Source organism: Ovis aries, chromosome 2 (genome assembly GCF_016772045.2).
Source record: "Ovis aries strain OAR_USU_Benz2616 breed Rambouillet chromosome 2, ARS-UI_Ramb_v3.0, whole genome shotgun sequence".
Taxonomy (NCBI): Eukaryota; Metazoa; Chordata; class Mammalia; order Artiodactyla; family Bovidae; genus Ovis; species Ovis aries.
The window spans coordinates 82233916-82251152 of NC_056055.1; the positions used below are offsets into that span (position 1 = coordinate 82233916).

The 17237-nt window shown below is 38.7% G+C and overlaps 1 protein-coding gene across 6 annotated transcripts in view; it reads right to left on the reverse strand.

The window, feature by feature from the left end:
- The window catches only part of MPDZ (multiple PDZ domain crumbs cell polarity complex component), a 668265-nt gene that overhangs the window by 623510 nt on the left and 27518 nt on the right, over positions 1-17237 (reverse strand). For 3 of the 6 annotated variants that reach the window (XM_060409468.1, XM_060409467.1, XM_060409458.1), the window contains exon 2: positions 10586-10623. The exons of the other annotated variants lie outside the window; for them this stretch is intronic. The gene's annotated coding sequence lies outside the window, so the exon portion shown is untranslated. The remainder of the gene's footprint in view (positions 1-10585; positions 10624-17237) is intronic. 6 annotated transcript variants of the gene reach the window in all.

A 17237-nucleotide genomic window follows, 5' to 3' on the forward strand; every position in this document is an offset into this window, starting at 1 on the left:
AGATATTTAAATTTTGAAGTAGGTTTCAGGGACTTATTCAAAGTTCTCTGATATTCTTTTACCTATATTTAGTATAAAAGCAGTCACTAGTCTCAGCATAATTATTCCATTCTGCTCCATATAATTTCATTGCTCTTGGTCGGAAGAGTGACAAACTAATTATTTCTGCCCAGATTTTCAAGGATTAACAACTCAGTTGATGACACTCTCATGGGCTACACCTCAGCAGCCATTGTTCAGAATGGAGACTCTGCAAGATCAAAGTACAAGCAAGATTATTTAGATTAAAAGAACATCTCTAAGCTTCATGAGCTTGTGGGTAAAAAATGGGATCAAATTAATCTTTTGACCTCTAGAGCTAAATATCTTAGGCTCATTGAGGTCTATATTTATAGTAATCCCAGGACCTTGATCACCCTCTGAAGTGAGCTATATTTGTTGTCTAGGGCTGCTGTAATAAAGAACCATTAACTGGTGGCTTGGGACAACAACATGTATGATCTCATAGTGCTGGAGAAAGAAAGAAAAGTTGCTCAGTCATGTCCGACTCTTTGTGACCGACTCTTTGTGACCCCATGGACTGTAGCCTACCAGGCTCTTCCGTCCATGGGATTTTCCAGTCAAGAATACTGGAGTGGGTTGCCATTTCCTTCTCCAGGGGATCTTCCCGACCCAGGGATTGAACCCTGGTCTCCTGCATTGTAGGCAGACGCTTTACCATCTGAGCCACCAGGCAAGTCCTGGTGCTAGAGGCAAGAAGTAAAAAATCAAGGTTTCAGCAGGGCCATGCTTCTTCTGAAAGCAGCAGAAATGGACCAGTCCCTGGAATCTCTCCTCAGTTTTGGAAGCCTCAGGCATTTCTTGCTCATAGATGCCTTTCTTCTTGAATCCCTTCATATTAACTCTCTGTGTACGTATTTCCCTTCTTATTAGGATACCAGTCCTACTAGATAAAACTCTATCCTAATGACCCCATTTTAATTACAGGACTCATAAAAATCCTTTTTTTTCAAAAAAAAAATCTTATTCTGAGGTACTAGTGATGAAGACTTGGGGGAACAATTCAACTCATAGCACATGCTTTCTTGCCTTGGTATCAGTGGGCATCTCCCAGTCACATCTGACACAAGATGCCTAGAGGTACCACCCACCTGCTTTTCCATACCTATTCTGGTTCAACCCACCGCTTAGTGGCAGATCTGTTCAACGATTATTCACTAAATGACTACTATGTGATAACACTGGGAATGATTCAGAAAACAATAATGAAATGGTTGTTGCCAACGAGTAAACAAATAATAGGATAATAAGAAATGAAGTTACCTATTTTGAAGACCATGGTAGGGTGTAGGGAAAGAGAATAAAGGTGGTAGGGGGAAGTCACATAGGGTCACCACGAAAAGTCACCCTGAGGTAACATTTTAACCTAGACCTAAAGGGCAAGAAAAAAATCAGCAGAAGGTAAAAACCAGATAATTTCTTATGCTAGGTGGAGGAAATAGTATATGCAAAAATTCCATGGTAGGAGAGAACTTGGTTTAGTTTAAGATATGAAATGCAAATAAATAGTCTAGATTTTTGCTATATCCATTTTACAGAGTGATATAATAATATTCCCTAATTTACACAGCAAAGAAAAGCAGAATTAGGATTGAATCTGATTTTCTCTCATCAGTGTGTCCTCCCCCCCGCGCTCATTGATGACTGACTCCTGCTGGGTATAGCTGTCTTTCACTTGATCCCTTCTCCTTGTCCAGATGATTGCCACCGAGCTGTGAGAATCCTGCAGCAGGCTTCCCATCTCCAGCCCTCTCATTTAAAACTCATTTTTCATAATTCCAGCAAGAGAAGCAGACAACTGAACCTCAGCTTAATGCCCTCTGCTGAATCCACAACTTCTACAACATAACTATAGAAGGCTCCTTACTGTGATCCATATGAACGGCCATGCTGTAATTTCTGTTCCCAATGGGTAACTGTCTGCCACTTCTGCCATCAACTTTGAACATCCCTGACACTTTTTGAAGTCCTTTCCATTACTTTCTCATTTGTACCTCTAGCCTATGCTCATATTGTTGCCATAGTTATTTTTAGTGAACTCTCATTAATTCTTTAGGGGCTTCCCAGGTGGCGCTAGTGGTAAGGAACCTGCCTGCCAATGCAGGAGACATCCGTATTGGATCTCTGGGTTGGGAAGATCCCCTGGAGGAGGGCATGGCAACCCACTCCAGAATTCTTGCCTAGAGAATCTGCATGGACAGAGGAGTCTTGCAGGACAGGGGGTGAGCTACAGTCCATAAGGTCGCACAGAGTCAGGCACAACTGAAGCAACTGAATATGCACACACACAGGCACACTTATTAATCTAACTGAAATGCTTCCCAGAAATTCTTGACTAAATTACATGGCCTTCCTTGAGGTTTCCATGTGCAAATACCTATCTTTGGAATTAGTACATAGCTGTATTATAATCTGTTTTGGGGTATCTGTTCTCTCAATGAGAACAACTTCAGGGCAAGTGCTTTCTTCATATTTGTATGTTTCCAAAACAGTTTCTGCAACGCAGCGGATGTTCATCAATTTTCTGCTGAGTATGAGGATAAATGGCACTATCCAAAATATAGTTAAGAAAGAAACTTCCTAAATGTGAAGTTATGCCACAACCATTTTATTCTAATTCATTTCTTTTCTTCTTGCTTAAAACATCTTTCTTGTACCAGTAACTTCTGAGATTCAGAGACTTGATCATACTGATTTGTTTTCCTGAAAATAGCAACTCTAAGAAGTTTTGAATAGCAACTCTCATTGGAACTTGTTCCCATTACTTCAAACTCAACCTGAACCCAAGTACAACTTCCCATAGGAAAATCATAGCCTCTCTCTGCCTCTGGATGATGGTGTTTGTACACAATAATATCTCAAAGGTTTCTCCAAAGATGTGTGAGTACATCTTACTGAATTGTCATAGTGAACTCCAGGTGTCTTCAGTTAGACTGTTCCAGGATTACAGTTCCTAAATCTATTTCCAATATTTAAAACAGGTGTTGCCTGTACATTGTACATCTCTGTATCTTCCTATTTAGTTCAGAGCATGCAGTATCACAGGGAATGTATAAATAGACTCAGTCAAATTTAAGGGCTCCAAAATCTATTAATGCTTGTGAAGCCTGTTAAAGAATATTTCTCTTCAGCACAGCATATGTACAAGAGTATGTACTTGGAGAGGAGAAGCAGCCTTTAGGCAAAACTGTAAGGCCTTGCAGCTCATTCATTTTGAGACAGCACCCAGCAAGGTGTGCCCATTGCTGTGCTACATTCTGTGGCTATTTTGGGGACAAGCATCAGAATATGTTTCATGAGCACAGGTGTATTCTATTTGTGACAGCCTCTGCAGAATAAAGGAGGGCATTGAAAGAAAAAAGAACAAAGTCTTCTACTAACTTCAGTGAGGCTACCACTCAGAGAGGCTTATCTTGGCCCATCCCTGAATACAGCTCAGTAATGCTCCCAAGAGCAATATCCAGATAACAAGTGATTTCAAATCCAGAACAACCCTATTCTTAGTTTAGTCACTCAGTCGTGTCCGACTCTTTGTGACCCGATGGACTGCAGCACGCCAGGCCTCCCTGTCCAACACCAACTCCCAGAGTTCACCCAAACCCATGTCCATCTAGTTGGTGATGCCATCCAATCATCTCATCTCATCCTCTGTTGTCCCCTTCTCCTCCTGCCCTCAATCTTTCCCAGCATCAGGGTCTTTTCAAATGGGTCAGCTCTTCGCATCAGGTGGCCAAAGTATTGGAGTTTCAGCTTCAACATCAGTCCTTCCAATGAACACCCAGGACTGAACTCCTTTAGGATGGACTGGTTGGATCTCCCTGCAGTCCAAGGGACTCTCAAGAGTCTTCTCCAACACCACAGTTCAAAAGTATCAATTCTTCAGCACTCAGCTTTCTTTATAGAGCAACTCTTACATCCATACATGACCACTGGAAAAACCATATCCTTGACTACCCCTTGCTTAAATTGGGTTGATGTTGCAAAAGCAGTTAGTCTTAAGGCTATTTATTAAATTGTGGCTCAGCTGGTAAAGAATCTGCCTACAATGTGAGAGACCTGGGTTCAATACCTGGGTTGGGAAGATCCCCTGGAGAAGGGAAAGGCTAGCCACTCCAGTATTCTGGCCTAGAGAGTTCCATGGACTGCACAGCCCATGGGGTTGCAAAGAGACACGACTGAGCGACTTTCAATCACTCACTCACAGATGGAAACTTGCTCACCAAGGCCACAGCAACTAGGATTAGAGGTGGGGGGTGGAGTGGCAGCATTCAAAGGACGTAAGAGAAGACAAGCACAGTAGTCTTTGGCTCTGATTTTTACCCCATGGATTACAGGAATATTTCCTTTGCCAGGTAGAGCTTAGTGTGTTCCAGCTTCTCCTTGGTAGATGCCAGTGCTGCCACTTCGGTGGTTCTGAGATTCTCCCTTCCCTGTATCTCCTCTATCTGCATCACACTTTTGAGACTGTATGGCCCAGCACATCATTCTCACAGCTGCCTGCAATGACCTCATGAGACACAAGGATGCCCACACTGGTCCAGTTCCTTGAATTAAATTTTGAGTGATGCTTTGGATGAAATGGGAAAGGCTTTGCTCCCAGAAAAATGATAAATTTTAATTCTTTCTGGATTAAAAAAAAAAAGAGTAGCCTTGATTGCCCAACTTCATAGAGTTCCTGTCCCTAGGAATCTAAGATAAAATTTCCAAGTACTAAACTGGAGAACATATGAATTGTATTACAAAGTGTCTGAAGTAGAAACATCCCTCCCAGGCGTTAATCAGCTCCTGTCCAAGAGTTAAGAACAAACATTATTTTCTTTCTGCCTTCCAGTAAATTGCCTAACCACATTTTATACTTTCAGAGGAATGGGTATTCTCCCTTGCTAAAAATATCTTAATCCTGAGTCCTAAGAATATCATTTTGATAATTTTGTTTTAAGTTTCTGATGTAAGCTATTATTTTCTCTTCTGAAATACTAAGTGTGCATAATATCTTTCCATGTAACATAAATACCAAGTATATAATAAAGTAATTGATAATAACAGCAATTTTAAAAAGCTTTTAAAACTGTGGAAATAGTTTCAAACTTAAAGAATAGTTGCAAGTAGAATAGTATAAAGAACACCCATATACCATTAAATATGGACTCATCTATTATTATCTTATTCCATTGGCTTCATCAATTGCTACATAGATGGATGAATGGATGGTTGGTTGAACAGATACATAGGTATATAGAATGTATATTAACTTTTCATAAATATTTGTTGTTGTTAGATACACCTATGACCTGTACTCCTAAATATTTTGTGTGAATTTTTCTAAGAATAATCATAATACAGCAATCAACCTCCCTTAATATAACAGGGATATATCAAATAAATCTAAAATAAATCTAACTTGTCCTCTCTACTTCAACTTTTCATTTGAGCCAATAATATCCTTTATAGTATTTTCCACTTCTCCACTACAGGATCTGGTCTAGTTTATGTGGTTGTCATGTACCTTTAATCTCCCTTAATCTGGAATATTTCTGGAATTTTTCTTTGTCTTCTATCATCCTAGCATTTTTGAAGAATACAATCCCTTTCTTATTTTTCTTATATAAAAGGGTGTGTCTTTGCACTGTCAATTTGTCTGATGTTTAGGTTTATGTTACATATTCTCAGCTGGGCTACAACATAGGTGATATCATACTGGGAGATACACAATGAATGGCATTCTGTCTCTCACTGGTGATATTCATTTTTATCATCCAATCAAAATGTATCCTGATTTCCCCACCATAAAAAAATATTCTTTTTCTTTTGAAACTGATTAGCAGTTTGTGATGAGATGATTCACAATGATGCAAATGTCCAGCTGCTCATCAAATTTAGCAGTTAGTAATGTTTACAATATGCTAATTTTCCAACTCCTGCATACCTTCTGGATTACCACTTGATTCTTAGCAACCTATGGTGTGTAGGTTTCCTCCCTTCTTCCCCACTTATTGATTTATCTACTTATTATTTGTGTGGACTTAGGATTTCCTTTCTTAATGGTTTTTAAATTACTATGGTTCTAAATAGTACTTATGATCAAATTGCCCCAGATTTGGCCAGAAGGAGCCTATTCATCAGGTTCTCTATCCTTTCGGTATACCATTATCTTTCTCTCTCTCTCTCTTTTTTTTTTTTTATTTTTTATTTTTTTGAGCTTTTCCAAACTTTCCAAAAAAAACACAAAATATCTTCTGTGCTGCTCATACCTACCCTGCCCAAGCCCTGGAATCAGCCAACTCTCCCAGGAGTTAGAGTTCTTTTACCAGTAAATAGTATTAGAGACCAAGATCTGGGTACTAGGTGTGCCAAACTGGAGTGTCTTTGCTTCTTGGTGCTTACAGAAGAAGACAGAACTAGGAAATATATGCATGTATATAGACAAATATGGGCTTCCTAGGTAGCGCTAGTGGTAAAGAACCGATCTGCCAATGCACAAGACACAAGAGATGTGGGTTAGATCCCTTGGTTAGGAAGATCCTCTGGAGGAAGGCATGCAACCCACTCCAGTATTCTTGCATGGTGAATCCCATGATCAGAGAAGCCTGGCAGGCTACCGTCCATAGGGTTGCAAGAGTCAGATACGACTGAAGTGATTTAGCATACACACGCACACACAAATACACAGACTAACTTACAAATACACAAATATACCTATATAAATACATGCATACATATACTTGTGAATATATTCAAGCATATGAACATATATATTCACATTGTAACAATTGTGAGCTCATATCCACACTCCAGTATTCTTGCTTGGAGAATCCCATGGACAGAAGAGCCTGGCAGGCTACATAGTATGGGGTCACAAGAGTTGGACACGACTAGGAGTCTAAACACACAGCATATATATCCGTACTCCAGCTCCAATTCATCAGCACAGGGACTTCATTGCCTTTTCTCATTTCATATTTTTAGGTTTCCTCTTCCTGAGTGTAAACTTGATATAACAATATCAACATATTTATTTGCTCATTTATATATCCACAATCATTTTAGAATTATCCATAACAAAATGGTTTTAATTAGAAAAAATGATACACTCCTTTCCCTGGTGCTGTTCCACTCCTCCCTGACACTTTACTTTTGTATTTCCATAGCCATAGGAAGCAGAAAAAATACTTTGATTCCATCAAGGTCCAACAGTATTATTGTATAGTCTTGTATCTAGGAATATTTATCTTGTTACTAAGGAGGAAAGTGGAAATGAATGTGATCACCCTTTCTCCTGTGCCCAGTATTCATTTTGAAGGGCAGAGGTTTTGGAATTGGTTTGGGAAAAATGGATTGTAGAGGAAGCATCTGTACCTCTCATAAGTCTAGAGGTGAGGTCCTGAGATATGCAAAGCAGTTTGTATTTTATATCTGTTTAAAGATTTCAACTTATTTGATTTTCTTTCTACCTAAATGTGTTTTGCTTAAGTTCTAAATGACTGGAGAGGGAAGGTCACACATAAACTTGGATGGAATAGTTTAAATGCTAATCCCCAGTCTTTGTGCAAAGAAGGGGCATTTAATACATTTAATAGTATTGATATAACAAAAGAAGCTACCATGAAACAACACTTCCTAAAGCATGATTCCTAGATACTAATTATATAGGAACATTATTATGACTACTTGAAAATAAGATTTGGAAAATTTGTGGTCAAACATACTATTTTTTCTTCCAAGAATTTGTAGGGTCCTTATTTTGATAATGTACACTATGATATGTCAAGAGAAAATAGAACTCATCAGGTCTCTATACCATATTTTAAAGCTAATTATTTGTCTGTGGATTATCTCACATAGAATCAATAGTCAAAAAACACACTTTGGTGATGCTGTAAGAAAGCACTGTGGGAAAATTTGACCAATTTTTTCTTGGTAGGAAAGTAGGCTGTGATGCTGAAGAAACTGACCCACATTTAAAAACTATTTTATACATAGTGAAGTCAGAAAGAGAAAAGCAATTATCATATATTAACACATATATATGGAATCTAGAAAGATAGTACTGATGAACCTATTTTCAAGGCAGCAATGGAGATGTAGACATAGAGAAAAGACTTGTGTATACAAGGGGGAAGAAGAGGGTGAGATGAATAAAGAGTAGCATGGAAACATATATTCTACCATATGTAAAATAGGTATCCAGTGGGAATTTGCTGTATGACTCAGGAAACTCACATTGGTGCTCTGTGACAACCTAGGGGGTAGGATGGACTGGGAGGTGGGAGGGAGGTTCAAAAGGGAAGGGGCATATGTATATCTATGTCTGATTCATGTTAATATATGGCAGAAATCAATACAATACTGTAAAGCAATTATCCTTCAATTAAAAACAAATTTAAAAAAAAAACAAAAGATAACATAAAAAATGAATTGAGATATCAAAAAAAAAATTGGGGGGCCTAGGTGACATGGGCTGGTCATCTTGAGCATACAGAGACAGGAGACAGATCCCTTCCAAGCTCAGTTCAGTTGCCCAGTTGTGTCTGACTCTTTGTGACCCCATGGACTACAGCACCCCAGGCTTCCAAGAAACAGGGCCAAAACTGAAAGTCAGAAAAGCTGAATATGTTCAAAGAGTGAGGACATGGCGTGAAAAGATAAAGTTAGTGAAAACAGAAAGAGAAGAGAAGTAAGGCACGAAAGTGGAAATTAAATGACTAGGTTACAAACTTCACTCATAAACAAGGAAAGAGGTACAGAGATTCCTTATTTCAAGTCACAGTCACTTGGTACCTGAATTAAAAGGAACAGGGTCAAGGAAAGTATTTATTGATATTTTATCAAACTGGAAGCTATGTTTTACTAACATGAAAAGTTATTTTCTAGTCACCCAAATTTAGGGTGGGATATAAAACCTAGGCACAGCAGCTTCACTGAGAGCAGAAGCTATCCTAGAGGATCAGCAAGTAGCTGCCATCAGTTGCTGGCAAAGAATCACATCTCAAGTTCCAGAGCACATAGGTCTGAGCTCTAGCAATTAGGAACAGAAATAGCCCAAATTACATCAATACAGAAGTTGTACTTAAAAATCTGAGCTTGAAGCAACTGCAGTCAGGGAGAATAGAACTCACTGCATCTGACTGAGAGAGATCATGGAGGACCAGAGATGGAAACCAGGACCCGGAAAGTGGCCTTTCCCTGGGCTGATCTTGGCTAGACCCTGCATCACTTCCCAAGGAAGAGGCACTGGGGTTAACAAGAGAAGTATTCTCTAGTCAGACGATTTTATGCTTAATTACTTAAGAAAGAGTATAGAGATTGTTCCAAACATTGCACTCAGTCTTTACTAAAAAATCTTTCCGTTTTATAAGATCCAAAAAATGACCATGCCAAATGACTTCTCGGAAATGTCAAGCATTATCAACTGCCTTTAGGATTCTAGCAACCAGGAAAGAGAAGCCAGGCAAACCATTTCCCCTATATAGAGAAGCCTGAATGACGTTTCCTTCTCTCTATACATCACACATGCTTCATAGGCTTTCATGAGAGAGATCCTTGCTGACCCACTGTTAGAAGTATCCGTTCTTTCAATAGTGAAGCACACTGCAGCATCAGCATCTAAGACATCCAGAAGGCAGGCAGGTCTTAGGCTTCTAGAAGTTCTTGTTAGTTAACTGTGCCCAACCCATGGCTAGACCTCCAGAAAGCTGGAGGTATGGGTTGGCATGTAACTGGATTAACATTTCAAAGACTAAAATATTAAAATACCAAAATTAACAACAACCAAAAGGAATAGTTTGAACTAGTTTTCCTAAATTTATTGCATGCAAATGAAATGATACCCTTCAGTGGCTCTGCCACTTAAGAGGTGGTTGGGTGATCATACAGATTTTATTTGACCTCTTTGAGCCTCTGATATCTATCAGGGCCTACCTTCTTCCTCTCACTTAGTGGACTTGCCACACAGGTCTCCTTTCAATGACTTAAACCCACTGTGTTCTTTCCCACCTTGTGACCTTCACACATACAGTTTCTCCTACCAGGAACACTCTTCTGTAGCTTGTCCAATTGCTGGTCCCTTCTTGTCTTTCAGATCCTTGCTTTTCAAAGAGGACTCTCTTAACCCTTGTCCTAGATCATCCCCTTCTATTGTAACACCCCTTTTCTAATTTCTTTATAGGGTAAATCACAATTTACAGTAATATATTATTTGTGCTGATTGACTCCTTTCTTGCTTAACTTCCCTATGATCCTACAACTGTTCACAAAGGCAGGGACTTCATTTCATTCACCACTGCACACCTGCTGCGATGCATATTCTCTGCCACACATGGTGTTCAATATGTATTTGCTAAATACATGAGGATGATAAACTACTTGGCAGGCTTGTTTGGAGAGTAAAATGAATGAGACGTATGTAAAGGATCTAGCTCAATTCTCGGCCCATAGTTAGTATCAATAAATATCAATACCCTCCTCGAGTGCGGTGCTTACAGAATGAAAACTTAAATGACACAGAATGTCCAAGAGCAAAATTTACCTGCAGTTGCTGAAGATCACTGCTGATGCTTGGAGGCTCTAAAAGAAGAAGAATATTATTTGCAAATACTTTATGATATCACAAAATACTCCAATACCTAAAGTTGGTAGAATTACCTTTCCCCATCTGCCTTTTTATGTTTTAAAGCCGATGGGTAACAGAAAGCTAGAAATACAAGATATATTTATTGTGTGAAGAAATATTAACCATGCTATTTGACAAGCTATAAATTGGAACCAGACTTCTGAATTTCCAGCCTGAGCTAATTATTGGGTTTTTTTTCCAATGAAAATATACAATTCACTTTGCAAAGATTGAGCTATATTTCAGCAAGGCTAAAAAGTATAAAATTTTCCTCTTTTGCTTCTTCTGAGGAAAACAAACTTCTGAGGAAGTTTGTTGCAAAAGGTTCTTTAACTCTCCACTAGCAAAAGTTCTATCTTTAGAGAAAAATTCTGATTAAGATCTTCAAATGAGACATAAGCCTATTGGTACTGTTTTGGCAGAAAGAACTGTAGAATTAGCAAAAGTACTTGCTTTTGGTCAATTTACACAAATAAAGGAAATTCATTTTATTTTTGGACCAAAAAAATCAATGAAAGTAAACTCTGATATTTGTTAATCGTGTGGTTTTGATATCCTCAGAGAAATAAATACTGAACATAAAATCATTGACTTTTTTTTTTTTCTTCTGCAAAGTGAAAAGGGACCAAAGGGATTGCTTTACAGTCCTCCAATTTACAATTGAGGAAACAGACCTCAAGAAATTAGATGAATGTCATGGGCTTCCCGGGTGGTGCTGTGGTAAAGAACCCTTCTGCCAATACAGGAGACATGAGAGAGACAGTTTCAATCCCTGGGTTAGGAAGATCCCCTGGAAGAGGGCACAGCAACCCATTTCAGTAGTCTTGCCTAGAGATTCCCATGGACAGAGGAGCCTGGCGGGCTATAGTCCAGAAGTTTGCAAAGAGTCAGACATGACTGAAGTGACTTAACAGGCATGCACTAGGTAGAAATGGGTCACACTCATCATTCAAGTCACCAAGTCCACTGGTCTTCTATGATTTATTTTCTCTGCCTTGGCCTACTTTTCCATCAGAGTAATTGTTCCTAACTTCTTTGCCATTCAGCTTTTGCTCTGGGACCAGATTCTTTAGCAGATGGCCCAGAGATTGAAGTCTAAAATAAAGTTACATTCTTCTAGAAAAATTTGTATTGTTTATTTCCATTATTGCTAATAATATGTGCTTGTTTTTTTTTCCCCCTTCACTCACTTGCTGTGAAAATACTCGCTCCAAAATAAATTCTCAATCAAGTCTATTCTCTTCTCAGTGTCCAGGAATAAGCAGTCTTCAGGCACACAGAGGAAAAGAATCTTGTCATCCTCCTCTACAGATTTCTCTTTTCCAAAGTATTAAAGTTAGAGAAGAAGGACTGGCAGGGCCTGGGGCTGCCAAATAAATATTCTTTATCCAGTGCAAATGCTTTTGCCTACGTACAGAAATCCTTCCATATCAGAATCAAGGAGCAAATCATAAGCAGGGATTCTAAAGTGGAGTGTATGTAACTGTGAAGAGCTTATTAGCTCAAGTTGGCAGGTACTCTGTGGGGCACCCTCTTCTTTCCATTCATTTAGAAAGCAGGAAGGGAGAGCAGTGATATGCCATCCAAGGAAAATGCTCAGTGATATCATGGGAAAATATGCAGCCTGATTTCCAGAAGTAGGATACTACTGCTCCTTCAAATGGAGACAGTGATAGATATGAAAAGATTTCAGTTAAGAGTATGCACTTAGGGTTTACAATGTGCCAGGCTCTGTACCAGAGACTAGAGCCACAGGGACAAACAACACATGTTTACCTGGAGGCTGCATATGATGTTCTGGATCTGCCCTAGGGTTTGGAGACTTCCCTCATTAGAAACAAGTCCTTTATTTCATATCAATAACTATTAATATTTCTTGATTATCTACTCTGCCCAGGGAAATACAAAAAGTCCTTATGATCAAACTCTACATTACTTTGCCAACAAAGGTCTGTCTAGTCAAAGCTTTGGTTTTTCCAGTAGTCATGTATGGATGTGAGAGATGTCTGACGCAGGATGCAGCATGCTTGGGGCTGGTGCATGGGGATGACCCAGAAAGTTGTTATGGGGAGGGAGGTGGGAGGGGGTTCAAGTTTGGGAATGCATGTAAGAATTAAAGATTTTAAAATTTAAAAAAAAAAAAAAACTACAACAAACTCAGAAAGTAAAAAAAAATAAAAAATAAAAAAAAAAATAAAATAAAATTAATAAATTGAAATTAAAAAAAAAAAAAGAAAGCTGAGCGCTAAGGAATTGATGCTTTTGAACTGTGGTGTTGAAGAAGACTCTTGCGAGTCCCTTGGACTGCAAGGAGATCAAACCAGTCAATCTTAAAGGAAAGCAGTCCTGAATACTCATTGGAAGGACTGATGCTGAAGCTGAAATTCCAATCCTTTGGCCACCTGATGAAAAGAACCGACTCATTGGAAAAGATCCTGATGCTGGGAAAGATTGAAGGTGAAAGGAGAAGGGGACGACAGAGGATGAAATGGTTGGATGGCATCACCAGCTCAATGGACATGATGTTGAGTAAGCTCCAGGAGTTGATGATGGACAGGGAGGCCTGGCATGCTACAGTCCATGGGGTCGCAAAGAGTCAGACATGACTGAGCGACTGAACTGAACTGAGCTAATGCAGTATAGGTGGGGAGCCAAGAAACTTAAACAGGCAGAAAAAGATAAATTAATAATGAAAGTAAGTGGTAACTTCTGACATTCTAGAATGTTTTATATCTTGATCTAAGTGAGGGTTACCTTGGTGACTACCTATGTAAAATTTCATCAAGCTATGTAGTTGGATATGCATACCATTTAAAGATTAAAAATAATGGAAGACTTTACTTGTTTTACGCTTATATAAATCCTCACCAATTACCATAAACTATTTGAATCTTTTCACAGAGATATACAAAATTACAAGAATATAAAATAAATAAGGGAGAAAGCTGAAGGAAAGAAAAATAAAGACAGAAATAAAAATAATAAGCTGAAGTTAATGCTGTTACCCCCCTGTTACCCCTCAAATACATGCTGTTAAGTCTCGTTGCTTGTGGTGGGCTGAAATTCTGGCTCAGAGCCTATGAAAAGAGGGAGATATGACTCACGATGACCACAAGATAAAAACAAAACAGCAGCTCAGGAGAAGCCCAGCTATTCTTGGTTTGGAGGACTGAGAGACCTTTTTCCCTTGGGCCTACATGAAAATGACACCGAGAAATATACTGAACTATGTTCCCAACAATATCCATACCATAAATTTAATATTGCTTTTCATTGATTGTTGTCAGATAGAGTGTTTTGTTTTTTTTTTTAATGTGGGGCAGTGATATAACAACAGAGCACAGTTCATTAAAAGCAGCAACACAGGGGCTAAAATAAAAAATACCAGGCAAGGAAGTATTTTACAAAATAGAATTCTACAAAATAGAAAGTAGAAACGATATTCTCATAGTTTCAAAGCAGGGGAGCAGTCATCTGGAGAACTTCAGAAAGGCTTCGCAGAGAAGGGGATTTCAACTGGGCCTCGAATAAAGATCAGAAGACATCAGATAAGTTGACAGCAAAAAAGAAGCCATCCCTAGTAGTAGTAGGGGACCAGCACAAACTGAAAGGTGAAAGAAAAAATGCGATAGGAAAATGTAAGGAAACAAGAAGGCCAGAGTGGTTTATTACATAAAATGGTTAAGAAGACAAAAATGAGATGTTGAGGGGCTAGAACTTGGAGGTACCAGAAGCTGGGTTAAAAGGTTAATTCTTTATCTGAAGGACAAAGGGCAGGATACTAACATTTCAGATTTCTGAAAGAGGAGTGTTATAATAAAAGCTGTTTTTAGGAAGATTAATCTGACCGTCCTTGGCTTTTTGAGAAAAGCAGAAGGAAACTAAATTAGAGGGCTCTTCTCCAAGGCTCTAGACAATACCTCTGTGATGAAACATGGACACATCCTCATTTTACCTGTAGTCAGGGTTGAAGGATTGGCTGAAAGTCATTGTCTCCAAGGCAACAATGAGGAACACACCCATAGCCATCAGTTAGTTCCCTCTCCTGGGCCATAATTTAAATTTAGGCCGTGGTTTGAAACAACCACACAAAGCAGCTAAGAAGAGCAGGAAGGAAGTTTTGGATCTTTCTCATAGAAACACGGAAAAGAAGGGAGAGATGGAAAACAAAACATTTTAGAAGGGAGTGGAAAAGATGACCCCCTCATGGCACTGAATGCATACAGGGAATGTTTATGCTTAAAACCCAAGAGCAGGACTGCCTTCCTGGCCTCCCCACTGGACAGGAAAGATGTTATGCAGACCTGTATAAAGGGGACATCAGTCCCTCCCTTGGCTCTAGTTGCTATTTACCAGGCAAACACTCAGAGGCTCCAACTGTCTTCTTTTAAAAGAGAAAGCCAGTTGCCTGCTGTTTCTGGATCCAATGCCTGCTGACAGCAGTATAGAGGCACATACCACCCTATGTGCTACGCCTCCATTCCTTTCTGTGTTTGCAAAGCTGGTATGCCTCACCAAACATATTCACTGTTCTCTACCATGCACAAAACCCTCAGATTCCTTTCTGAAATGGCTTTGTGTCTCTGTGTACTTGAACCTTTAGGTCACTGATCATGAGCCTCCCACTCATCACCTGAAGAAAGTTTAAACAAATGCAAAAGCATAAAAATCTTGCTCTACCCTGAGCTGGCTGACTAGTATTATATATATATAGATAGATAGTTTTGTTTAAAACTGGGGGAAAAAAATCTCTGTCTTGGAAACGGGCATGGCAAGAGGCTCTACCTGCTGGCATAGGTGGCTTCTGAAAAGCAGAGACCCATCATTTCAAATTGGAAATAACATCCACTCCTAGTCTTCCTGGGCCCAAACTCTCCCATTGGGAACTTTGAAAGACAGCACAATGGCTATAATGCCCATGGACATGCCTTGGTTTCTCTACTTTCCCACCTATTGAAACAGTCTATAGGTCAAATACTTCTGCTGCCATAGAAAAAGCTCCTGACAGATTCAGAAGACTTGAACTCTAATTCCAACTCTACCACTTACTATTATTACAGTGGCATTGGCTAAATATTTACTTTTCTTTAATTTTTCAGTTTTCAACTGTAAAATGGGAAGTACTGTTCTTTTCTTGTCCATTTTACATGTTGACATCAATAATTGAATGGCGATTATTCAGGACATGAAAGACTTCAAAGTCATAAAGCCTTGTACAAACAAACTGGGAAGATTTTAGCTTAGTGGATCTTTGCTGGAAAGAAGAGGTTTTAGAAAACCTCTTGTTGGAAGGAAGCTTTTCTGTTAGGGTACTTTCTCTGGGGTCTTGGATTTTTGTTGACAAGAGGAGATTCTTCAAAGTATAGCTTCATTGTGACATTGCTCCCACCTCATGCTGTGATTATTCTGCTACTCTGTGAAAGAACGGGGAAGTTTGCTGGAAAAGCCAACCTCCCTCTGAACTTTATATCCTCTGTAAGGCAAATGATGAAAAGGGTCCCTTTCTCTTAAATTTATGCATTGTCTCTTTTCCATCCTGTTAGCCACATATATTTGAGGACTGGAAGGGAATCTGGGGATTTCATATGGCAACCCTCACGCCTGAAAGAGGAGTAAGAGGCTGCTATAAGTGTGAGGGGCTTAGAGTTACACAGCTAGCCAATTGGGCTAACACAGTTCTCAAGCTCACAGAGGGCTGGGTCTGAACTTAGCTGAATTTAGAAAACTGGGTAGCTCTGAGATAGTTACTCACCTTCCTATGACTTTGTTGACTCATTTAAAAATAGAAATGGAAAATGATCCAATCTTAAAGCCCTCTAGAGTAGAACTGGCAAGAAGAGAACATGCTTTGTCAATTTACATCCCTGTATAAATTATTATTTATAATTATTATAATTTAAAATATTAAAAGCCAGAATTAAAGCCTAAGTTTTAGGATAGTTACATGAATATAATTTACTTATTTTATATACTTTATATATATTACTATTATATATAATAGTGTATATATATACAATAGTATGTATAATATATATATTATAGTAATATAATTTTATAACATATAGTACATATATCCTATGCTTATAGCAGAATATAATACTAGAGCTAGCTACATGTATTATATTAATGTTTCAGTAATATATCAATCATATATTAAAATACATTCAGATGTGGTAGCAAAACTGAGCAGGAATAACAGAAGGTTCACATTTTACTATCCCAGACACTCACAATCTCCACCACCATGTAAATCCCAAATACAGTGGTTCATTTATTACAATTGATGAACCTACACTGACACATCATTATTACCCAGAGTCCACTTTTCATTGGCATTCGTTCTTGGTGGTGTATATTCTGTGTATTTGGATAAATTATGACACGCATCAACCACTAGAGTATCATACAAAATAGCTTCACTGCTTTAAAAGTCCTCTGGGCTTTGCCTATTCATCTCTCCTTCTGCTCTAAGTGCTGGAAATCACTGATCTTTTTACTGTTTCCATAGTTTTGCCTTTTCCAGACTGTCATGTATTTAAAATCATACAGTGTGCATTTTTTTGAGATT